Below are 25,240 nucleotides of genomic sequence, written 5' to 3'. Positions count from 1 at the left end.
CCCAAAAGCTTTAAATTTCTACTTTGGTTCAATGAATGAACACTGAAAAATGCTTATGATTGTGAATCTAAGAACTTTAACAGTTAATACAGATTCTGCCATAAAACAAAACTGTGTCCAAACTGTCTAAGATCTAGAAGACATCAGAAAGGGTCTCATATGAGTTTCTCAGTAAGACCTCATGAGAATTCCTTGTCCCATCCCGTCTCTGTTTTGGTTTTGTGAGAACCTGGGTCTTGTCTGAGGCAGAGAGCTGTGCTCAGAGTTACTGAAACTTTGGTCTCCCTGAGGTAGGGAACATTCAGAAGAAGTGGGAATGTTTGGAGGAGACAGTTCTTTCAAAACTGAAGTAAAACTTTTTTCAAGTTAAAGTAAATTTGGAAGCCTATGGATATTTTTAATGAGCCAATTTAGGACAGGAGAAATCTTCAACTCATCAGAAAATAGAATATTGATATTGAGGAAAGGAAAGAAAAATAAATTTTTTAGATAAGAGAATCTTTATTCTTAAGCTTTTTTTTTTTTTTTTGAAAGAAAACCTCACTACTAGCTTGTAAAGACAGGCTGTTAGATTATAAAGAACTGCATCTTGAAATGTAAAGATGTAAAGTGGCCCCATAATGAGGCCTTTCTTCATCTTTACCTTTATTATGTATTTATTTTAAAGAAACGGTTTTTAAAAAATTTGTATTTATTTATTTTATTTATTTTATTTTTGGCTGCATTGGGTCTTCATTGCTACACGCGGGCTTTCTCTAGTTGCAGCGAGCAGGGACTACTCTTCATTGTGGCGCGCGAGCTTCTCATTGTGGTGGCTTCTCTTGTTGCGGAGCACTGGCTCCAGGTGTGTGGGCTTCAGTAGTTGTGGCATGTGGGCTCAGTAGTTGTGGCTCGCGGATTCTAGAGCGCAGGCTCAGTAGTTGTGGCACACAGGCTTAGTTGCTCCGCGGCATGTGGGATCTTCCCAGACCAGGGCTTGAACCTGTGTCCCCTGCATTGGCAGGTAGATTCCTAACCACTGTGCTACCAGGGAAGTCCCATCTTTACCTTTATTGCACTCTTTCCAGGAATGTAGGTGCATGTAAGTCTGTGTGGACAAGATTGCATTTGCTCCTGGCAGGCTAGCTGGGAAAAGGTAGCCCTATTAAAATCAGGAGGGCCTTGTCTTCTGAGATATTTTATTTTTGCTAGATAAAAAATCTACCGAAAAACCTTACCAAATGTCTAAGGGTGATCTCAGATCTTCTATTTATTATCCCTGAGAATGTCTAATAAATTAAGTTCATGTTGTTTTTGAGTTCTAATAAATAATAAAAGCTCATTAACTTTGTGACCACAAAGACCTGTTTTCTTTGATGATGTGCGTGTACTTCCACTTTTCCCCCCCTTTGGTCTGTTCCTAGGAAAATAACTGTATATTCATATATCAGAGCCACTGGTCTTTTTTTTAAAGGCTTTGTGATTTGACAGAACTGAAACAGGAGGGAAGGGGGCAGGGTACAACCTTTGAAAGAATGGCATAGCCCAAGGACATGACATAAACTGATTAGAACCAAATGGGTCCAAGATGGCAGAGAAGTCAGCTTCCACTAGACCTTGAGCCTCAATATACGCTCACTGTAACACATCAGCAAGCTAAATGACACACCCACAGGCGCCATGACAGTTCCAAGACTGACCATAAGGATCAAAAAGTGGGTGGTGGCCCAATTCTTGGAAATCCCCACCTCTTCCTAAAATAGCTGGAATACTCCTCCCCCTCATTAGCCTATGAAATTACCCACTCCTATAAAAACTGACAACCCCATACCCTCGGGTCTCTCTCACCTTCTGAGATGGTCCACACTCTGTGGAGTGTGTTTCTCTCTAAGTAAATCTACTTCCTACCTATCACTTTGTCTCTCACTGAATTCTTTCTGCAATGAGACATCAAGAACCTGAGCTTCGGGCTTCCCTGGTGGCGCAGTGGTTAAGAATCTGCCTGCCAATGCAGGGGACACGGGTTCGAGCCCTGGTCTGGGAAGATCCCACATGCCACAGAGCAACTAAGCCCGTGAGCCACAACTACTGAGCCCGCGCATCTGGAGCCTGTGCTCCGCAATGGGAGAGGCCACGACAGTGAGAGGCCCGCGCACCGCAATGAAGAGTGGCACCCACTTGCCACAGTTGGAGAAAGCCGTCACACAGAAACGAAGACCCAACACAGCCAAAAATAAATTAAAAAAAAAAAAAAAAAAAAGAACCTGAACTTCATTAAGTCCTGAAACCAGGTGTGTGATCTCAGTTGGAAGACCGTGGGTTTTGGCCGGGTTCGAGTCCCAGTCAAGGTTTAGGCTGGATTCGAGTCCCAGCACATGAGTTCAAGTCCCAATCTGAGGTGCATGGTTTCAGAACCAGGAACATAAGAGATACTCAATAAATATTTGTTGACTGACTGATGGTTAACAGACATCCATTTCTTGGATATAATGAAAATTCCCCTTAGGTTATAACAAGTTTATATAATTTATTTTAATCACAGTCATAATTTTACCTAAAGTTTTCATTTTGCTTCCTTCGTTTGGATTTCCCGACCTCCGAAAAATGAAAGACTTAGAATTAAGTCATCAAGAAAAGTCATCTCTAAAATCTGTGAAATAATGTGATGTGTGAGATTTGCTTCAAAATAATCTGGGAGGGGGGCAGGTAGTGGGAAGGGTAGAGATGAACAAGACTGGCCAGGAGTTGACAATTGTTGAAGTTGAGTGATGGGTACATGGGGATGCTTTATACTATTCTACTTTTGTATATTGAAAATTTTCAATATATAAGCTTTAAAAAAAAGATTGGTAAGGTGGAGATAGGGATCTATGTAATATAGTTCCTGAGTCTTTCCCAAGTTGTTGTCTTCTTTTTCTTTCTTACTTTCTTTCTTTCTTTTTTTTTTTTTTTTGCTTCTGGGTACCTTACTTCAAAGACAAATGGGAGTGGGGAAAACATCTCCAGGATCAGTAAGGTGATAGTACTGTTTATCTCCCTAGCCCTAGGCCTCCTCTTGAGGAGTTTCTAGGCAGAAGTGAAGGCTTCTGGAAGCTTCTCAAAACTTACATTTGAGCTCCCTACCTTAGTTCCCTTTACCTTGTTTTCTAGATTGGAGGAAAATGACCTTTAGTTTCAGCAATCCATGGGAATGTGTGGGGAGGTGGTTCTCCATCGGGAACAAGATAATGGCAGCATTCCTGCCTGAGGAGAGGGCTGCAAGGATCTTTTTTCCTGTTGCCTCGAGGTACACGCGGGTCAACTCAAATCAGCTGTTGCTGACTGAGCCGGGTTTTCATTAATTATTTTGGGAATCATGTTGGCAACTTTTCCTTTCTTTGAGCCTTTGAAAAAAAGCAAACACATCAAACTGTTTATATAGCTACTAGAAGAAAGATAAGATTCTTAACAACCGAGCTACTGTACCTTGACCAAATTGTATTGTGTCCTGTGGGCGTGGGCTGCCACTGTCCTGAGCATCTGATTTGTGAGTCTTTTCTGATCTTGAACATTTTACAGGTCATCTGTCTCAACAAAAGAGAGAAGAAATTCAAAGGTTGTCTTCATTCTGGCCTTGTGAAATTTTCTCACACTCCTCCAGTGTCTTTGCTTTGCTTATTTAATAATTGAGCCAGTGTTAGCTTTCCTCTTTTTTCTCCCATTGACAAATGCTCAGATTTACATAAAATACAATGAAATTCAATATATTTCTAAGAAGTCCACTCTAGGCAGCGTAAAAATAGGCTAATGTATTTGTAGCACAACAATAATGTAAAAATTGGTTGTGTCAACTTGACGATTAAGTATTGGTTAACAGAATCAAAGCGTTTTTAGAGCTAGAAAGTTAAAAAAAAAAAAGTCCTTGGAGTTTATTCTAGCTAACTTTCTTACTTTATACAGTGGCAGTTACTGAGACCCCCAAAAGCAAAATGTCTTTTCCACCATCAGAGGTCCCTTCACAGAAAACTTGAGTTGCTTTTGCTGTCTCTGAAGAGCGGTTTCATGGAGCTTGACAAGAAGATAAACTGAGCATGTCCATAGTTCAAAAGTTACTGGTGACTTCTAGAAGTTACAGCAGAGTAGAAAAATGAAGTTGATATCCTCGGCTTTAGTTCATGCAAGACACGTACCAAGGAGTCTTAAGCTTTAGCATTCTCTCGGAGGCAATGTCATGTTTCTATTACAGAAAAAAATAGAGAAAATTCAGCCACAAAAGGATCCAGTTCAAGAATTCAGTTAACGTGCATTTGGGAAATCAAAATATCCTTCTCAAATTCAAAGAAAATAATTACTGTTAAAGTCCATTTTGAAGAAGTCTGCTTTTAATAATACTTTCTTTAGAGAATAGACACTCCAAAAAAAATTGGGAAAATAGATTCAGCCTCAAGTAAAATATTCTTTGTGCACCACACTGATAAGATGGAAATGGGGGGAAAAAAGCTTTTTTGAAAAGCACCACTAAATGGAGAATATATTACCAAGTGAAAAGTGTTCAACATTTTAGTTCTGTTGAAAGAATAAAATATTTATAAGAATCAACTTTCTTCTTCTTATGAACTGTATATTATTTATAGCTATGTAAAGCTACTGAAAGAAAATTTAAAAAGGTAATTTAAAACTGTTTACATTCACTTATCTTTTTTTAAATTTTGACTTATTCCAACTACTGCCAGCACACATAGAATCTTTTCCACTCTAGAGGAGACAGAGCCCACTTTAAACAACAGGAGTGGCCTTAACCACTTCTCTTGTGGTTTTGGGAGAGTGGGGGAAGAGAAGGAAAAAAAAGTCAGGAGGGTAGATGAAAGGGCTCCTTTCTAACAACCTTTTAAAAGTAAGATTCTTGGAAATATTTAACTCTTGTAAACTTTGCCTCCCATATTTGCCAAGTGCCTGAGAAAAAGATATAAGGGAGACTGTGATAGTGGGCTATTAAGATGGAAAGAAGAAAGGCAACAAAGATAAATCCAGGGAAGGAAGGATGCCTGTGTATAGACACCAGAGAAGGAAGCAGGTCATAAATGTCGAGACCCTTGGCGCTATGAAGCACTTGACCTTCCGTTCATCTGTGGATGATGTAAAATAAATAACATCTTACACTTCTTATTTTCATTCCAGTTGGCTCACGTGCATGAACTTTGAGAACTGGGTCATCTGTTCCTCCTACTGCTGATAAAAAATTTTGAACTGAGTAATTTTACCATGTATAAGCCTGATTATCTATCAAAAGAATCTTCTGAGAAAATTGAATAGTGAGTAGACCTTTTAAGCCAGAGACATACTGTTGACATTATTTTAAGGGTCCTGGAGCAGCCTGTAAACCAGTGGTTTTCAAAACGATTTTCACTCATGATCCATTGTAAGAAATTTATTCTACATCACAACACACATATATACACACATACACATAAATCTAAATTACTAAAATAAAAGTTTTGTGAAAAAATACTTCTTCTTACTAGATATGATGCATTCTGATATTTGCCATTTCACTCTTTTTTTTTTCAAAAATTCTGGTTTGTAACCCATTAAATTGATTTTACCACCAACTAAAGAGTTGAGACTCAGGGTGTGAAACACAGACATGAGCAAATCAGGGTACTGAATGGACTCAAGAAAAACATGAGATTCAAGAATATTTTATTCGAATCAGACAAGTTTTGTAGAATTCAGAAGTTACCAACTTTGTGATTTATTTGGCATAATGTAAGACTTCAAAGTTTTTTGGAATCAAGTGTTTTTTGTTATCAATATGTGGCTTCCACTGGTAAAAGATGATTTGGCAGTACAGCTCCTTTAAATATTATACATGGTGCAGTGAAAAGAATGATTTCTTAGTTCCAGAAGGTCCAAGTATAAAGTTAGGGCCTGAAATTATAAAGAAAGTGAATAGTCTAAGCAGACAACTCAAAGAAAAAATGGACAACTGTCTGTAGGTAGCAAATACTTTGAAAAATTTCAAAACAGTCACTGTGACATTGCACTTTTACTACTGAATTTACTTTTCCAAGGGACGATGAACCCTTCCAAGAATTTCACAATTAAGAGATCTTAAACTTTCTCTATACCCCTCTTGATAAATGCACATTTCCTCTCTGTGTTATTTCTTCATTCTTTAAAGATATATTCATTGCAAGTTTACAATGTGTCCAGAAATCCAGAAACAAGCCAAAGGAAAAAACTTGTTCTCAGCATGATGACAATTCATTAGAGGAGCTGAAAGATGAACGCAAGTACCCTACACAAAGTAGACAATCTTCCCCAACAAGCAGTGAGATCCCTCTCCTGACTGTTTCTCCTCCCAGGGAACTCAATTCATCCAATGGCAGGGTAGTTCTATTGGGCTGGCCAAAAAGTTCATTCGGTTAATGAATACATTGCTCAATAAAGTTCTTGGTGAAAATGAAAAATGTCTTTTATTTTTACTTAAAACTGAACAAACTTTTTGGCCAACCCAGTATATAGGACAACTCTGGTTGTTAGGAAGTTCTTTACATTAAATTGTTTACTCAGTGACATCCATCACCAAATCCTATTTCTGTTCTCACACAGTTTAATAAGAAGCAAATTTGGAATAAACTCAACTTTACTGGATTGACATCAAGAAAGGATACACATTCCTAAGACACTATGGAAATCTGAGCGGCTCCCATTCATTGGCATCTCAGTTTGAGGGAGAGTACCTCCTGGACTGAATCCTAAAATAGAATCAGAACCATAGACTATTTTAGTTGACAGAGACCCTGCAAAGATTAATCTGACTTCTATAATTTTTCAAATAGGAAAATGAGTTTATCACCTAATCCACTGAAATATTTTCTAGGAAACATGATTCTGATTTCACTAAGGACATCAGTGGGAAAATGGGATTCACTTTTCAGAGGTTAATTGTCAACTTTGTTGCAATAGATTTTTCTTCCTGAGGCTGACATTTGATATGGTTCAGCCCCTGAAATAACCTTAAATCTAAAGCTCTTTGTTTTATGATGAAGCATATATGTAGGTAATATCCCCAACTGAGCTGAAGTTAGGAAGAACTAGTACAAACAACTAATAAATTGTAGTGGAGGCTTTTTAAGGCTATGGATTATTATTGATATAATATAATATGATAATATAATATAATGTAATATAATATAATAAAGTTTACCAAGGACTTTTACAAACCTGCTTGTTTAAAGCCTCACAATAATCTTTGAGGAAGCTATTTTTAACCCCTTATTTCACAAAAAGAAACTAAGGAAGAATACTCTTACACTCACAGCAAACTAGAACTGTAGATAGGTGTAATGATTTTCTAATCTAACTCCTTGATTGTACAGAACCTGAGGCATGAAAGGCTTAAGCAACATGGTAGAATCAGGACTAGAATTTAGGAATCAGACTCAGGAGATCTTATTGCCCAAGGTTCTGCACATGTTTGTCAAAATTCTATGGGAGGGCTTCCCTGGTGGTGCAGTGGTTGAGAGTCTGCCTGCTAATGCAGGGGACACGGGTTCGAGCCCTGGTCTGGGAAGATCCCACATGCCGCAGAGGAGCTGGGCCCGTGAGCCACAATTACTGAGCCTGTGCGTCTGGAGCCTGTGCTCCGCAACAAGAGAGGCCGCGACAGTGAGAGGCCCGCGCACCGCGATGAAGAGTGGCCCCCGCTTGCCGCAACTAGAGAAAGCCCTCGCACAGAAACGAAGACCCAACACAGCCATTAATAAATAAATAAATAAGAATTAAAAAAAAAATTCTATGGGAGTATTTTGTAAGTCTCTTTAGATGCTTCTAAACATTTATAAATGGAGCCATGCTATACATAGTGTCATTCAACTTTATTTTCTCACTTGTCTCTAACTTGGACATCTTTCCATGTTGATACCTATGTTTCGATCTCATTGTTATTTTTGAAGGGTGAAAAAATAGGTGTTCACTACACACAGTCCAGTGCAGCCATACCTATTATTTGTGGCCAGCTTGAGTCCTCACTTGTCCTTGCCCATGCAGTACTGATTATTAAGTATTTTGAAGACTTATTCCTAGCCCTTTCTCTGCATTCCAAAAATAGGGCAACTGAATCTTTCAATTCTTGAATGCGGCCAATCATATTTCTCAAAAAATCTAGAACTCAACAAAAGCTAGAGATATGTGACAAGTATGCAGATCTTCACAAAGCAAGTTAGACAGTCTAGTGCTCTGGAAGCAAGGCTGAGGTCTTCCTGCAGATGCCTTGGCCACATTTGGAGGCTGATATTTGGCAACAAAAGTTAACGTTTGTTCTTGGATTTTCAGCAAGAATTCTGATGGTCACAGCACCTTCCGCGGACATTCTAATCATTTTTACTTTAAGCCTTAATGATAGTCTCGCATAGTTCACAAAATCCAGCTGACCCTTGAACAAGGTGCGGGTTAGGGCAATTGAAAATCCAGTATAACTCCACAGTCGGCCCTCTGTATCCGTGGTTCCGAATCCCTGGATGCAACCAACCACAGATCATGTAGTACTGTAATCTGTAGTACTTACTTTTGAAAAGAAATCCAGTATTAGTGGACTCATGCAGTTCAAACCCATGTTGTCTAAGGATCCACTATAGCATTTTTCCCTCCCCACCATCTTTGGACACATGAGCAAACAGTTGAACAGAACACCCTTTTGATGGAGCCATCAAAATGGCTGAAAAGGACAATGATTTGACTGAGGGCAAAAACTGATGTTCGTCATTTGATGGTAGAATTGGACAGGAAAATAACTTGGAATTTCTTCTTAATTTTCTCACCAGCTATACTTCTGACAGAACACAGAATGTAAAATGGATTTTTCTTTTTAACTTCTAACTTCAAGATAGAACACTTTCACCACTCTTGTGACTTCCTTATTCAATTTCATGTGTTGCCGACACTGGTGACTTGAAGAAAAATAAACAACTTCATAGCATTTTATATTAGATTTGCATGATTTTGACTATCAAGATGATAGTCACACAGAGCTGTTGAGTGTTGGGATTTACAACACACTGGGAAGTTGAATCTCTTTTTTTTTGCAAAAATGAGAAACCATAATTGACATGAGTTTCTTTTTTTCTTCCCGTTATAACAAGCCACACTCCAATAATAGTAACAACGTAAAAAGGAGGAGGACTGAAGGGAAAGTACATAGTCAGCTTGGTTGAGTAATGAATGAGGCTGCTGGTGGTGATGGGTAGTATAGTTGGTTTTTTTCCAAAGACTCAATTTTTCTAAATCTCCAAGAAATTGAATTTTTGTTGATTTTCCATTGATGCATTTGTTCACAGTATAATACCTGCCATCATTTACTTCGATAACCCCCACTTATTTCTTGCAACTTTCTCAATTTATGGGCAGGAAGAAGTAGAATAAGAGACAGAAATACATTTTGAAGGCCTGAAAGCCTTATTTTTGTACTCTATTACTGTAATATCAAGGCAAACTTTAAAATAAAACTTACACTCATCTTGAAACAGAAAATATTCTGCTCATGTTATGACATAGAACAGTGTATATGGTACCACATGGGTGCTAATATCACAAGGAGCTAACAAATTTGTCCTACCCTGAAGGGCCAACTCTGAATACTTCCTCATTCTAACTTTAGCCCATCAGACCAGTCAGTATGCTTTGGTTTAGGTTTTCTTATTTTAGATACTTTTATGAAAACAACAAGTATTGCTTTTGATTCTTCTCCTGCCCCTGACCCAGCACACAAATTATATTATAAAATTGTACATGATTTTCAAATGACAGCATAGCCCTCTCTGGAGGTTTTGTTATTCTACACTCAGTTTTCTGCACCAACAAGCCTATCGTGACATCTGCATATTTGCTCTTAGATATTCCTTTCTTTGATCTAAGGAACGGAATCCTGTTCAAATGAAAGCAAACACTGCTAAGAGGGGTAATGTATAAAGATGGTGCCAGCCATTAACACCATAGCATAAATTGTTGAATTCAGATAACTAACATTTATTGCAGGATCCCTGAGTGCCTGTGTCAGGCTCGGTGATAGTAAGGACATGCCCCTGAAGAGAATTTGACCCTTGTCATCGTTTCATTGGGCAATGTTGGACAAGTTGGTTCAATTTGGGGCTCAAGATCGTCATCTGTGAATTGAAGAGACTGGATTAGATTGGTAGTTTTCTAAGTCTGGGGATGTTCAGGTTCCCCTCTAGGAAAGGAGAGGGCTCTAGCAGCTCTTGATTATCTTATTTATGTATTGATTTTTTCGTGTATATATTGCTTTTCTTTGATATATATTCATAATCTGTATTATATATTGCTTTCTTCCTTTCAAGTTTTCTTTTGAAGAAAGAGTTTTGCAGCTGAAATATTACAAATGAACAACTCTGAAAATAATTCTACTAGATGACTTTTAGTGTTTTTAAAACTCTAAAACCTCCAATGACTTTCAACATTCTGTAATGTGATCCTATTTTCTCTATTTACAGTAGGTAAGCCTCCTGAGGGGATATTTTCACAGACAGGGGAGAAGGAAGGTGGGAGGTTTCTGGACATTGGCCAGACTAGGGTTTGTGGTGTTTGGTGTATGTCTGGGCAGTGGGTGTGGATGTATAGGAGGATTTGGCAAAGTCTAACTTTGCCAGTTACTCAGTTTTGTCAAAGGCTAGCCCTGGAACTCACCAGAGCATGGACCACCTGCTTTGTGGTCCATCCTTCTGAGTGAAAGAAAAATTCCCCCTGAGAGACTTAGGAATTTCCACAAATAGTTCCATTTCGGAGATGTCATCTCTCTCTAGGAAGTGCACTTTCTGCCCCTTGTAGGAAAGAAGTTTAGGGCTCAATAATTCCATTGGACACATCTCAGCAAGCAAAATGTGGTTTAAAAAATAAGCATATGAAAAAGAAATTCTCTATAAAATAATCTTATCTGATATGAAGAAACTCTGAATATAAGACATATTATGCCTATAGCTCTTTTCTCCCACTCCCATCTTGGAATCTTTTCTAAAGTTGTTCCAAAACAACTCTTTTAACAAGGTCAAAAGAAATTTTAGGACTCTCTTTCAAAAGTCCTTTAAAGTATCAGGAAGTGCAAAATCACTAAATCACTGACTTGAACTGACTGAAACAGAGAAGGGCTGTTGATATTATTTTATGATGCTCAGATAAAATCTTGGATTGGGAGTAAGAATGGAAAAGAGTGGATGCTCTCTGGGATCAGTTGTCCCTGAAATCCTTTTGACTGAGGACCATAGGCTTTGAGGTTGACAGAAGGTACCTTCACCTTCCCCCCATTAAACTCTGGACACAAGATCAGAATAAAGTCAAATGGGCAAATCTACAATGGCCTCAGAGCAGTGCTTATAAAGCTGGAGGAGATGAGGGTTGATAGTTAGGCCTGGGCGTCCTAGCATCCTGGTGTTGGTCCTGACTGTGATAGCATATGTGGTTGGAGGTCTGAGACATGACATTCGCGTTATAGAGAACAGAGGGAGATCAGTAAAGTAGGAAGAGTTTCCCAGAGATTAGAGGGAAGTAGGCAAGCCAAGGTAAAGGAAACAGTGGTGGCTAGCTTGAGGACTAAGGTACAGGTAAGATGGAATTGTCCATAGATGGATCACAGTGATCTTTGAACTGCTCAGGCTTGTGAGTGACTTCTGGCCAAGAACAATCCTGGATTTTAGGTGTGCGGTAGATGTAAATTTCATTTTTAATTCCTCTTGAGATTTCTCCTTTGACCCATGTGTTATTTAGAAGTGTGTTGTTTAATTTCCATGTATTTTGGGATTTTCCAGTTATCTGTCTATTATTGATTTCTACTTAATTCCATTGTGGTCCAAGAGCAGATATTGTATGATTTCTATTCTTTTAAATTTGCTAAGGTGTATTTTATAGCCCAGAATGTGGTCTACCTTGGGGAATGTTCCATGTGAGCTTGAGAAGAACATATATTTTGCTGTTGTTTTATGAAAGAGTCAATTATATCCAGTTGGTTGATAGCAGTATTGAGTTCAATTATATCCTTATTAATTTTCTGTCTGATAGGTGTGTCCATTTCTTCTACAGGGGTGTTGAATCTCCAACTATGATAGTAGTTTCATCTATTTCTCCTATCAGTTTTTGTCTCATGAGGTTTGATGCTCTGTTAGGTGCGTACACACTAAGGATTGTTAGGTCTTTTCGGAGACTTGGCCCCTACCATTATGTAATGCCCCTCTTTATTGCTAATAAGTTTCCTCACTTTGATTTCTGTTCTGTTTAAAGTTAATATTGCTACTCCTGCTTTCTTTTTTTTTAATATAAATTTATTTATTTATTTAATTTTGGCTATGTTTGGTCTTCGTTGCTGCATGCAGGCTTTCTCTAGTTGCGGTGAGCGGGGGCTACTCTTCGTTGTGGTGTGCGGGCTTCTCATTGAGGTGGCTTCTCTTGTTGCGGAGCATGGGCTCTAGGTGTGCGGGCTTCAGTAGTTGTGGAGCGAGGGCTCAGTAGTTGTGGCTCATGGGCTCTAGAGTGCAGGCTTAGTAGTTGTGGCGCATGGGCTAAGTTGCTCTGCAGCACGTGGGATCTTCCCAGACCAGGGATCGAAGCTGTGTCCCCTGCATTGGCAGGTGGATTCTTAACCACTGCGCCAACAGGGAATTCCAGCTACTCCAGCTTTCTATTGGTTGATGTTAGCATGGTATATTTTTCTTTATCCTTTTACTTTTAATCTATATGCATCTTTACATTTAAAGTGGAATTTTTGTAGAAAACATATAGTTGAGTCCTGTTTTTGGATCCACTCTGACAATCTCTGTCTTTTAATTGGTGCATTTAGACCACTGACATTCAAAATGATTATTGATATAGTCAGATTAATATCTACTATATTGGTTACTGTGTTTTTTATTCGTTGCCCTTGTTCTTTGTTCCTATTTTTGTCTTCCACTTTTTTCTGCCTTTTGTGGTTTTATTGAGCATTTTATGTGACTTCATCTTCTCTTATTTCTTAGCATATCAGTTATGCTTTTTCTTTTCCATTTTCTTAATGATTGCCCTAGAGTTGCAATATACATTTACAACTAATCCAAGTCTACTTTCAGATAACACTCTACCACTTCATGGGTAGTGTGAGTACTTTATAATAACAAAATAATACTAATTCCTCCCTCCCATCCCTTTTATCATTGCTGTCATTCATTTCATTTATATATAAGCATACATAAGCATATATATGCATGAGCAATATACACATGCATACATAATTGAATGCATTGTTGCTATTATTATTTTGAACAGTTATCTGTTAGATCAATTAAAAATAAGTAAAATAAAGGGTTTTTTTTTTACCTTCACTTATTCCTTCTTCAATGATCTTCCTTTCTTTATGTAGATCCAAGTTTCTGACCTATATTATTTTTCTTCTCTCTAAAAATTTCTTTCAACATTTCTTGTAAGGCAGGTCTACTAGCAACAGATTTTCTCAATTTTTGTTTGAGAAAGTCCTTATTTCTCCTTCACTTTTGAAGGATAATTTCATAGGGTACAGAATTCTAGGTTGGTATCTACTCTCTTCTTGCTTGCATGGTTTCTAAAGAGGTTGGATGTAGTTCTTATCTTTCTTTGTTCCTCTGTGGGCAAGGTTTTTTCTCTCTGGCTTTCAAGACTTTTTTTCTTTTTCTTTGATTTTCTGTAGTTTGAAAAATGATACGCCTAGGTATAGTTTTGGGTTTTTTTTGTTTGTTTGTTTGTTTTTAATCCTGCTTGGTGTTCTCTGAGCTTCCTGGATCTCTGGTTTGTGTTGACATTAATTTGGGGAAATTCTCAGTTTTTGAATTCTCAGTTTTGAATTTCAGTAATTTGAAATTATTATTTCAAATATTTATCTGTGCCTATCTCTCTTTCTTTTCCTTCTGATATTCCCATTATGCATGTGTTATATCCTTTTTGGTTATCCCACAGTCCTTGTATATTCTGTTCTGTTTCTTTTCAGTCTTTGTTCTCTTTGCTTTTCAGTTTTCAAGATTTCTACTGAGATATCGTCAAGTTTAGAGATTCTTTCCTCAGCCGTGTCCAGTCTACTAATAAGCCCATCAAAGGCATTCTTCATCTCTGTCGCAATATTTTTGATATCCAGCATTTCTTTTCGGTTCTTCTTTTAGGATTCACATCTTTCTGCTTACATTGCCCATCTGTTCTACTTTATCTATTAGATCCCTTAGCATGTTAATCATAGTTGTTTTAAATTCCTGGTCTGATAATTCCAATACAGTTGCCACTTCTGGTTCTGATGATTGCTCTATCTCTTCAAATTTTTTGTCTTTTAGTATGCTTTGTATATTTTTGTTGACAGCTAGGCATAATGTGCTAGATAAAAGGAACTACTGTAAATAAACCTTTAGTAATGTGACAGTGTGGGGAGAGGGGAAGTGCTCTATACTCCTATGATTAGGTCTCAGTCTTTCAGTGAGCCTATGTTTCTAGACTATGGACTTCACAAATGTTTCTCTGTATTTTTCTCCCCTCTTAGGTGGGGCAGGATGGCTAGAGTGGGCTGGAGTTGGGTATTTCCCTTCCCCATGTCAGTTAGGTTGTGGTAATACCCTAGCAGGTAGGGTCTGGTTAAATAGTGCCCCCTGAGGGCAGGCCTTGTTAGGAACAAAATGCTCTGGCATATTTCAAAATGGTTTCTTTTCCCCTCCTCCTGCAGGGCGCACAAGAGGATTTCCCCCCAAATTTACTGTGGGAAACTGGTCAAGCTCCTGGAGGTAAATCTTCCAATATTGTTGGGGTCCCCGTATGACTGGGTGCCCCTAAAGTTTTTAACTCTCAGATTTGTTCTCACTCAGCCTCCAGTAATTCATTAATTACAGATCAGGTAATTTTCCTACCCAGAGGTACTCCTGAGTCTGTTCTGGTAATCAGCAGCTCCCTGTGTTTGCATGTCTCTCTCTTCAATTTTGGGAACAGTGATTAGCCCTGTGTCCTCCCCGCTCTTAAGGATCCAAGAAGAATTGTTGATTTTTCAGTCTGTTCAGCTTTTTACTTGTTGTTAGGACACAGTGGCAACTTTCAGGCACCTTATATGCAGAACCAGCTGTACATCTTATTAAATGCCAGTGTCACTGAGAGAGCTTTTCATTGAAGGCAGAGGAATTTAAACTATACCAAGAGACTCCAGCTACCCAATGAGTTCTAATTATTAATATTTCGCTCCATCTAGGAGGATTGGAGCAAGTGTGAAGTGCTTGGTGAGAGTGAAGGATGGGCTGGGGTCTAAGAGAAAGTCTTGCTACAGTCACCAGGCTGCCCAAACAGGGTGCTGGCCTTCCTTAAAACTCTACAATCCTTCTTAGAAAGGCAACAGTCACAACGAAAGGATCTAACTTGGATCAGGCTTCATCCTCTATGAGGCAGTATCTATAAAGTGGGTGTATTGCTGGTCAGTAAAGCTGTTCAGAGGATTTGCTCTGTGTATATACCAAGTTATTTTTTTTTCTCCATAAATCCCAAGTAGGTATCAAGTGTCAGTTCTTTCTGTCAGTTCTAACTCACTGTTGCTTTTTTGAATAGGAAGAGATAGCATATGATGTGTCCTATATATTGAGAATTTTTAAGGTAATGGGCTATTCTATTGCAGGGAAAAAGTCAAAACCACATTATATTTATATTTTTAAGTAAAGATCAGCCAAAGAAATAATACAATATTTTGTGTTGTTGATGATATCATAGTGTCTATTTTTTTTTTTTTTTAAACTTCTGCTGAAGTCCGGTAAAGGATCTACAAACCTGTGTTGAGAGAACTGTGCTCTCGTAGAGAACAGAAGAGATAGAGTCTGATAAAATGTGCGTGTGCCTCCTTATATAATAGAGGTGCCTTCTGATTTTGCAGTATCTCTAGTCAATGAAGCCACAAGGTGAGATCATTTGGAACATTTTACATTAAATTAGGGGAGGCTAGATAAGGGAGAGAAGCACAACTTTAAAATACAATCTGGTTTAATCAAAACCAGGAAACCATGAACTCTTTGAGACTCAGAAGGAAAAAGGAGAACTTGAAAGCAACTGTAATATACAGGCGCCAACGCTGCTGCTCTGTGACAGCTTCTACTTAATGGAAAGCTGTGGTTTTTTTCCAAGGTAAAGATAGTAAATCTGATTAGGGATCTGCCTAGAACAGGGAGTGTACTCTGATCTCTGGAAGAAGGTTTTGCCCTCAACAGGAAGCCTCACCACATCCTATGTGTACACTGGATGACTAATATTTATTATAGAGCCATGTGATGGAACAGTGAACAAAGGTTGTTCCTGGTCACCTTAGGTCCATCACCACAACCACTCCTCTTGTGGAACGTGACATATTGCCCGCCTCCTAGGACAGTTTTTGAGCCACCAACAAATGTTACTTTATAAATACAGCTCAGAACCCCCAGGAATGTGTTAGAACAACTTATCAAACATACTGTCTCTCACCTTGTCTCTCAGTTGCAAAAGGACTCTCCCAACACTTCCTTCGTCCTTGTGGCTGTGCTGTGATTGGCTGTGAATGATGTCATGACACTGTTTACTTTTCTTAGTTGAAGGCAAGGATTGGAGTGTGATAAGTGTGTCTACATTGCGTTAGGTAATAGGAGAAACTGTACACATAGATCTTGAGCCATGTTGTACTCATTTACTATGAGCCTATGATGTGGCAACTCAATGAAACACACATCATCTGTGTGTCTTTTGTTATTTACAACTTTGGAAGTTTCTGTTTACCTTGGGTTCTTCCTCTTGGACTCTCTTTCTAAGTTTAGCAGTTGAGCCCTACTATTAACAAGCTGTGTCTTTCCACAAACACAAGGCAAATTACTAGGCACAATTTGAAAAGAGATTTGTGGACTGAGTTCTGCCTTGACCAAGTTTTAAGATAAGTAGGCTTTGTTTATAATTGAGAGTTGAATTGCCAGGTCTTTTGCAGCTCATTTCCACAAAGCAGAAAACGCCTGGAAAGGAGGAATTTGATTAGGTGGTTTTTAGAAAAATATTACTATATCTAATGGGTTTAGTAGTATTTCTGGCGTTTCTAGAGAGGTAGGAGAAGGCTCATCATAGAGTCTACAAATAGCTCTTTAACTTATAAAGAAGAATGTAGGCAATGCTATTCAGCTAGATATCATGGATTAGACCAAAAAGTTTTTAGGAGAGGTAAATTCTATCAAAATGTTTTCAAAGTTTTTTTTTTTAATTTTTTTTTTTTTTAAAGAATAATTTCACCCTGCTCCATACAAGATGTATGGAGAAATTTTGGTCACACAGTCAAAATAAGAACAATAATTTTCACAATTATTTTAATTATAATTTGGAGGTAGAATGTCCAGTGAAAAGTTATGAACTCCAATTAAGTAAAAATTGTACTTAAGAATCCAAGGGGCATCCTAAGGCAATGCCTTTGGACATGTAATGCCTTCATATCCTCAGTATTCCATCCACGTGATAAGCCTCACAAATTGTTGATACTGATGAGAGATATTTCACATGATTTTAGCATACTCATTAGGAGCATTCGTATATTAAAATATCCCTCAAGGTTAATTCTTGTTTCATTGACAACTTTGGCTGCCTCCAAGGATTTCCAGAAGTTGCATTATTCTTTAAAGGTATTCAGCACAACTCACTCACTTGAAACTGCTTTCGTGGACAAAATTCAAAATGTGCTATCTTTATTATACACATTCATATTCTAAAAGGTAAATTTACATTATATAGGTAAACATACTTTTGGATTCTCATTAGAGTATGTATTGGCCTGGAGACTATTAAACTTCTTTATATAAATATTATTTATAGGTATTAACCAAAAATTCCCTAAAATATCTAAAATCTTGAACTTGAGAGATAAAAATCACTGTAAAACCTATTTAAAGTTAAGAAATTTTCTAAGTGATTGTAAATCACTTACCTGTACTGTGCTTTGTAGAATCACAGCCTGGACAAGACCACAAGAACCTAAGAATAACCAATGACGCACAACATCCAGCCTGTCTTCAGATACTTCCTGTGATTGAGAACTCACCTTTCGTGATAACTCTTCCAACTTTCACAGGAAAAGTTTTCAGAAGAATTTTACCTGGTTGACTTTGGTCAACAGGTTTAAGCTTTCTGGGTCTCGGGGTCTTTTTACTTGTAAAAGTGTTCCATATTTGTTGCATTTCTACTGTGGATCAGGCAGCCCCATATATTTTTTTGGTGGGGGGGAACCAAGGCAGGGTATAAATAAACGGTTGATGAAATGAAAAAAGAAGCTGCACAGACATTTTAGTCTTTGGGGATATAAAGCTGAACAAGACAATAGTCTAAAGGGAGAGATGGGGACATAATCAAACACTTATGAGGACAATACAATGAGTAATTTATTAAGGTTCAGGAAATTTTGGGGACACTGGGAGCTGGGGACACTGCTTGCTATTTGCTCTTTTCCCAGCTCCCTCCCACGTGCAAGCTCAAAGTGCTGATTTCCTATAAAAACTGTATCAGGACTTCCCTCCAGGCGCCTCCTATCCATGCCCTCCAAAGTCCCCTAGACTGTAAACCCCAGTGAAGGCAGGGACCCCACTGATTTTATTCATCCTTTTATCCATCTCACTGAGCCCAGATTCTGACTTATGGAGACCCCAAGTAAGTATATATTGAATAAATGAATAAATGAGTCGTATCCAGAAGCTAATGGGGAGCTACTAATGGAAGTTATTTAAAGTAATGACATGAGTTTTCTTTCCCTTATTACTCCATCTGGAAACAAACTGCTGGTAGCAATGGGGTTATGGGTCAAAGGAGGCCATGTAGGAGGATATTACAATAATTCAAGTAAGGAGTATTGAGGGGATGAAATAGGGTGGTGCCGAGGATACTGGCGAGGGGTAGCCTTGATGACTGACTGGGTAATGGGGAGGGTGAAGAAGTAAGAGGAGTTGAAGGTTATTTTCTGAGTTCTGGTTTTGTATTTTTCCAAATAAGGCACATGGGAGGAAGAGCAGTTTCTAGAAGCAGACCATGAGTTCAGCTTTGGACATGTTGCACCAAATATGACTGTGGATGGTAAGATTGGGAGATGCTTGCTGGGCACTTCCCAGACCAGCTCTGGAGCTGATATTGCCGACGTTGTTGCCGACTCTGCAATACCCATTCCACTCCTTTCTCAGTGATTTAGGAAATTGACCTCATCTCAAAGGTAGGCCTGATTGACCTAAAAGTATTGATCTCCAAATCATCCTACTTGCCAGAAATTAGTTCAGGAATAGGCTTGTGATCTAATTCCCATCAATGAGAGGCAAGGAGGCTTCTGGAAATGCATGGGAAGCCAGGCTTTCTCTCTCAGTGGATTTGGATGAGGAAGCCTATAGCTCTGGTACTCCTGACATCTTTCCTATAGACGCAAAGGTACTAAGCCACAGGATGAGGTCAACACTGAAGACTGCAGAGTGGAGAGAGAAAACCTGTTTCCTTGAAGATGTTGTTGAATCTGTGCATCAGCCATCTTGGAAGCTCACGCTACCGCTGGATGGCCTCTCACATGAGCGTTTTCGTATCTTTTATGATCATTGGGTGAGGATCTTATTAATGGCAGTTGAAAGCATCCTAACTGAAACGGCTGAAGCTATACATCTGATGGTCACCAGCCATGGGGTGACAGCTAAAGCCGGAGATGTTAAGGAGATTACCTGGGAAACGTAGGCTGAGAATGGACTTCTGGGCACCTTACACTTATTTTTGCATCCAATCTGATTCTAACCTATGAATCAAGATTTTTTTTTTAGCCAAACTCAATCTCCCTAAGTCTATCCTTTAACAAGTAGCCCTGTGACTCTGAACAATCTACAAATCATTTAGCCTTTCTGTGTTTCAGTGAGCTGAACAGTGAATTGGGGGGATATTGTCTGTCCATACGCCGACTATACATATACACCTATACGAACAGGTTCAGGTTTGGAGGGCTTGACGCATATACAATCTTGAGAGACCCTCTTAAAAACTGGGTACAGAGGTTTGGAAGGAAGCAGAGCAAGTGAGGGGCCCTAAGGTTTCAAGGCACATCTTTGTCTGCTTAACTTTCAGGTTGTTGTGTGGAATGAGTGAGATAAAGCATGTGACGTGTTTAACGCATGGTAATTGTTCAATACCGGTTAGCTGGAGTGATTCGGAATAACACATAATTTAGATCTAGACTATGGTGAGGCACTGATATCTGTATTTATTTAATTTTTACATTGCTAGTTTAAACTCTTCCCCTCACTTCTGAGCAGAGTTCTTGCTAACTCCCTCTCCCTCACTCTACCTATAAGGCCCACCTCTCCACTAGGCAGAGGGGAAAGGTGCCTTGGGCCCATAATAATTTAGAAGCACACAAAAATGTTTTCATTTCTTTTAAAATCAGAAGAAAAAAATGACCTTTCAGGTTAAAACAATTTAATACAAATATCAGTATATTCACCTTTATTCCAACGCTGTAGTAAAATCTAATCTTTAATATTTTCTTATGGAGAATGAAACCCATAAGGCAAAAGTTCCCAAGGCCCACAAAAGTCAGAATGCAGCCCTGCTATCTGCTTCTCCCCTTTGGTCACTTTTTCTCTTTTCCATTATTTTCTACACCTTCATCTCTTCCTTGCCTCTCCCCACTCTTTACTATTTTAAACCGGTTATTCTCCTACCTCTAGCATTTTCTGGTCTATATCCATATGACCATCTCGTGTAAAATGAAAAAATAAAAACAAGCATTTTCCTGGTGTTTCTTTCCTGTCTCAGCCTTTTAATTCCTTGGGTTATCAGCTTTCAGAGTGAAGACACATAATCCCTTTGAGAATGGAAGACTCAGAATAGAGAGTTTGAGACACACCTTCTGAAACTGCAGCCTCTTGAGAGACCGATTCCCAGCAAAGAGTGTGGCCGCTCTGCATTTCACACTGGAACACAGTGTAGATGACGAACATTAATTAGGATTACAGAGCCAGGGAGGCTTACCGCCCTGTGACAGCTCACAAGAAAGAGAATGCTGCTTCTTCTTCTGGATGCAATTCTGAGTGTCATGTATGTATTAATCCTTGGGCTCAAGCCAAGTTACACTGGGGTGAGATGCAATCTATTATTTTTAGGTCATATTGGGTAGGGGCGGAGGCTATTATTTTAGGTTAGTAAGAAGGTAGGTTGGGTTAATTTCAGATGATCAAGTTTCCTGTTATGAGCCTTCCTTCAAAAACTAATTTTGGAATGTTATCATTTATAGTTCATGCTTATGGAGAACTTAATGTTGGAAGCATTCCTTAGTTCAAGGGGATTTCACGCCTGGGTAATTTTCAAGTTTTATTGTTTTCCAGCTTACTTGCTTGACTTAGAATCCCTACTGCTTCTTAAATTTCACAAATAAATGACTTAAAGAAAAAAGCTTACACACCAAAAACAAACCAGTACTTAACTCCCTCTTCCAAAAACCCCACTGTCTTGAGGGAGATAGATATACATAAAGTAAGAAATAAAGTGGCAAGTTTCCTGTTTCATGAATGCCTTGAATTCTAATTATTTCTTAAAGACAGATTGAAAACAAAGGTTTTTATGAATAATGATCATTAAGATTATAATCTCTAAATTCTGGCATATAAGTCTCTGATTTACCATGTAAGTTCACACTGATTACCCAAGATGATTTCCAGATGTTTACTCTCTGCATGTAATTAAATTTTGCTAAAAATTATAACTGACTCAGTTGCTTTAAAAAAAGAACTGTCAACAGAAACATGAAAGAAGTTTTCACTGAGATATTTTTCCCCTCACGGTAGTCACTCCTCTCATGACAGAAATCTCCTTCTTCAAAAATCTCTGGCTCACTTAAACCCACTCCTGATTTTAACCGGAAAAGAGAAAGTTGCTCTAAGACATGTGATGGATTGATCACTTCAAGTCCATCATTTGGGAGGAAACTGCCACAGAATTTGTATGACAGCATAGAAAATTGGCACAAGTAAATTATTGAGTCTGTATTCACAGGTGTAAAAGGGAATAGAAAAATATGACAATGGGCAGTAAAATTAAATCTTCAGGGAGAATCAAAGTATCATGGAAAAACAGGTAAGAGCATTGTCTGTTTATGTATTGGGAACTGAAATTATAAGTTTGGGAAAATCTGTGCAATATATCAGCTAGAATGTGAGTATAATGCACAACAGCAAATGAAGAGACAGATGCCACGTGATGGAAAAGGAACAAAAGTCAGGCAAGAAAATAGTTCAAAGATGCATATCAGGTAGAAATCATTTAAATATATTAAAAAGAAGGAGATGGTAAAATAATCAAATGCAGAGGAATTAAGCTGAGGGGAAACACAGAGAGAAGAAGAAGGAGGCCAAATAATTTGACAAGAGAGGAAGGATGAAAAGATAGAATGAGAGCAAGCACCAGGCAATGGTTCTTAATGACCTGTTTCTCATGAAAAATGCATTATCCTGGAAGGGAATGATTTTCTCCTCCCTCACACTACTTTGATTTGTGTGTCTACAACACACCGAGCCCACTGGGATGCAGCCGATGGATTCAGAGCCTCCAGAATGATCAACAAGAGATTGCCATTCCAGACACCAAATGCAGTGTAAATAATTACATATCAATGCAAGTCAACTAACGTTGATGGAGAGTGTGTACTCTCAGGATGAAGCAGGCATCAGCATCGTGACAGAAGTTCAGGGTCTTGACAGAAATGCAAAACCCCAAATGAACCACAATGGTGATTCAGGGGGAGGAAGACTCAAAAAGAGTAAATGTAACTTGACCCAGAAGTTCTTAACCTTATTCCGAATAACAGACTTTGCGTATCTGATGAAAGTCTCAGGCTTTTACCCCAGAAAACGCACATTTGTGTGTACAAACAAAATTGTGTTTATGTCAAAAGGTTTATAGATCTCCTGAAGTCTGTGTTCCCCCTACTTTAGGATCTTAGAGTTCTGAATTTTAATAGAGAACAATGTTTAATAGGCCACTATTTAAACTACTTACTGATTCACTTCAGTTACAACCTTAGGAATTACTGTAATTACTGAATTTAACTAAAGAGTGAGGCACAGATGTTGTCCCTCTGGGAAATCTTTATTCAAACATGACTTCTTCAATCTTCCGGCAGAGTTGGATTTTTTGTTTATGTATTATTTATATGTTGCTGTGTTCTAGAAAAAAATTTTGACTTGTAAAATGCATATAATACAAAATAACAAAATAAGTACTTGGAGGAATCAGGGTGAAATAAAAACATGAGTAAAAAGCCCACAAAATCCGGAGACAAAAATTAGCAGAACATATGTCATGGTAGACGTTAGTTACAATTTTGTAACTTTCTGGTAGCCAAAGCTAAGACAAAGACAGGCTTAATTACAAGACTTATAACATTTTATAAAACAAAAACTAATTATATATTAGGCTGCGAGTAACAGAAAACACAGCTAATAATGCTTTACATGAATCAGTGGTTATTTTTCTCACTAACAGGAAGTCCAGAGGTGGGCACTTGTTCAGTCATGTTATCAGAGACCCAGGCTTTTTCTATCTGTCTTCCCTACTATCCTTAGGGTGTTGATTTTTATCACTCTGTAGCCTCACTGCCTCAAGTGGGCTGCTACAACTCCAGACATCACATCCATGACCAAGGTAGAGAGAAGATGTAAGGACAGGCTAGAGATCTCTCCTCCCACATGTATTTTTCATCAGGAAAGTAATTGCCATCCCTTCCTTTTGCCAATTGCCATTGCTTCCTTGCAGACTTCCTTCTATGTTTCATGTCCACAACTGGATCATATGAATTCCCCCTCACTACAAGAGAGACTGGAAAAGTGAACATCTGACTTTTTGGCCTTTACAGAGAAAGGAGGGCGAGCAAGGGCCTTGGGAATGGCTTTGGGTTAGTGTCTTCTACAGACAATATGAACAGTTTTTCCTGATGTAGAGCAGCCTCACTTCTGGGTGTCCTCAAAAGGAGGATACTGTGTGATTCCTCAGATTATGCCCTAAACATCAATGCATGCAGAAAATGCAGCAGCAAGCACTATCACGTTCCATGAGACTTCATGTTTCTCTCTATAGGCTGATGGCTTAGGCTAAGGCACAAATTTGGAAAAGGGAGGTCTACAAGGAATCAGAACTCAAGTTCACAGCCCTGTTATGATCTCGGTTAATCCAAGGGCAACATTTAGCCTAGCTAGTGTAATGTATGGGCAGCGATGTCCTTGTACCGCTCCTTTGTAAATATTATTTCTCACAACTGGACTTTGAATTAGAATGAGACCACAGGGAGTTAAAGGCTGTAATCTCCAGCACAAACCTACCTGGAACATAAAAGCCTACACTGCTGATAAGAGCAGACATAGGTGCTTTAACAACCTGCTAGTGAGAGGGGAGGGTTAAGTGCTCCTTCTACAAATTCAGAAGCATAACCAGCACGTATGCATGATGGATAAATGTTCTCTGACTGGTGAAGATGAGTCCCAAGAAGAAGAGGTAATCATTCTTTCCACTCTATTCCCTTAGCGCTGCATCTCCATCTCCATGATAGCGTGTATAGTCCAGATTTATGTAGCTCTATTACTGGTTATAAGCCTACTCATTTTGTAGCCCAAGACCATGTTATTTTTCATATAATAGACAGGTATGTTCTCAGAAATATCTAGAAAAAGTATTCTTTTATTGAACAGTGGGTAGAGGTTACTTAGATAATATCTGGAGGGACAACTTTGTACAAAGAAATCAATGACAACTTCCTTCATTCTGTTTTTAGTAGTAATGGCTTGAAATAAGCATTATTTGAATTCTTATTGTTTAAAGACTGGAATACTAGATGCAATGGGTTAGACACTAGAGGATAAAAGTTCAAGGGAAGGAAGATGTATTTTCCCTTGAAGAACCTGTGAACTAGTTGTGGGGATGGGCATATTGCATCTGAGAAAGGAAACCAAAACATTTACAAACGCTGTTGTTTTAATAAAGGGTAAATTCGACGTAAGGCAGAAAAAAGGTACAATTAAATTATAATGTTTTTGTGTCTAATTCCATGTCTAAGGTCTTTTGTTTGATAAAAAAGATTAAGGCCTATGACTTGTTTTATAATTGGAGGTGTTCCATAAATAAAAAGAGTTGGTGAATAGAGGTACCTGACATGGAATTTTAAAATATACTGTTGAAATATATTCTTCATCATGTATAATCAAGCTACATCTTTTGCATTAATTGTTGGTTTAGATTAGAAATACAATCTGCTAATTGT

The 25,240-nt window shown here is 38.4% G+C and overlaps 1 long non-coding RNA gene across 1 annotated transcript in view; it reads right to left on the bottom strand.

Annotated features, from left to right (window-relative positions):
* Positions 1–713: 713 nt before the first annotated feature.
* Positions 714–25,240, bottom strand: part of LOC309659737 — a 39,803-nt gene continuing 15,276 nt past the window's right edge. Inside the window, exons 2-3 of the long non-coding RNA XR_014262927.1 lie at positions 2,244–4,195; positions 714–1,937 (exon numbers count right to left, since the gene is read on the bottom strand). This is a non-coding gene — a long non-coding RNA (uncharacterized lncRNA). The remainder of the gene's footprint in view (positions 1,938–2,243; positions 4,196–25,240) is intronic.

The sequence above is a fragment of the Balaenoptera physalus genome, assembly GCF_965194825.1.
Source record: "Balaenoptera physalus genome assembly, chromosome: 4".
Lineage (NCBI taxonomy): Eukaryota > Metazoa > Chordata > Mammalia > Artiodactyla > Balaenopteridae > Balaenoptera > Balaenoptera physalus.
This window is presented reverse-complemented; position numbering and strand designations above follow the sequence as displayed.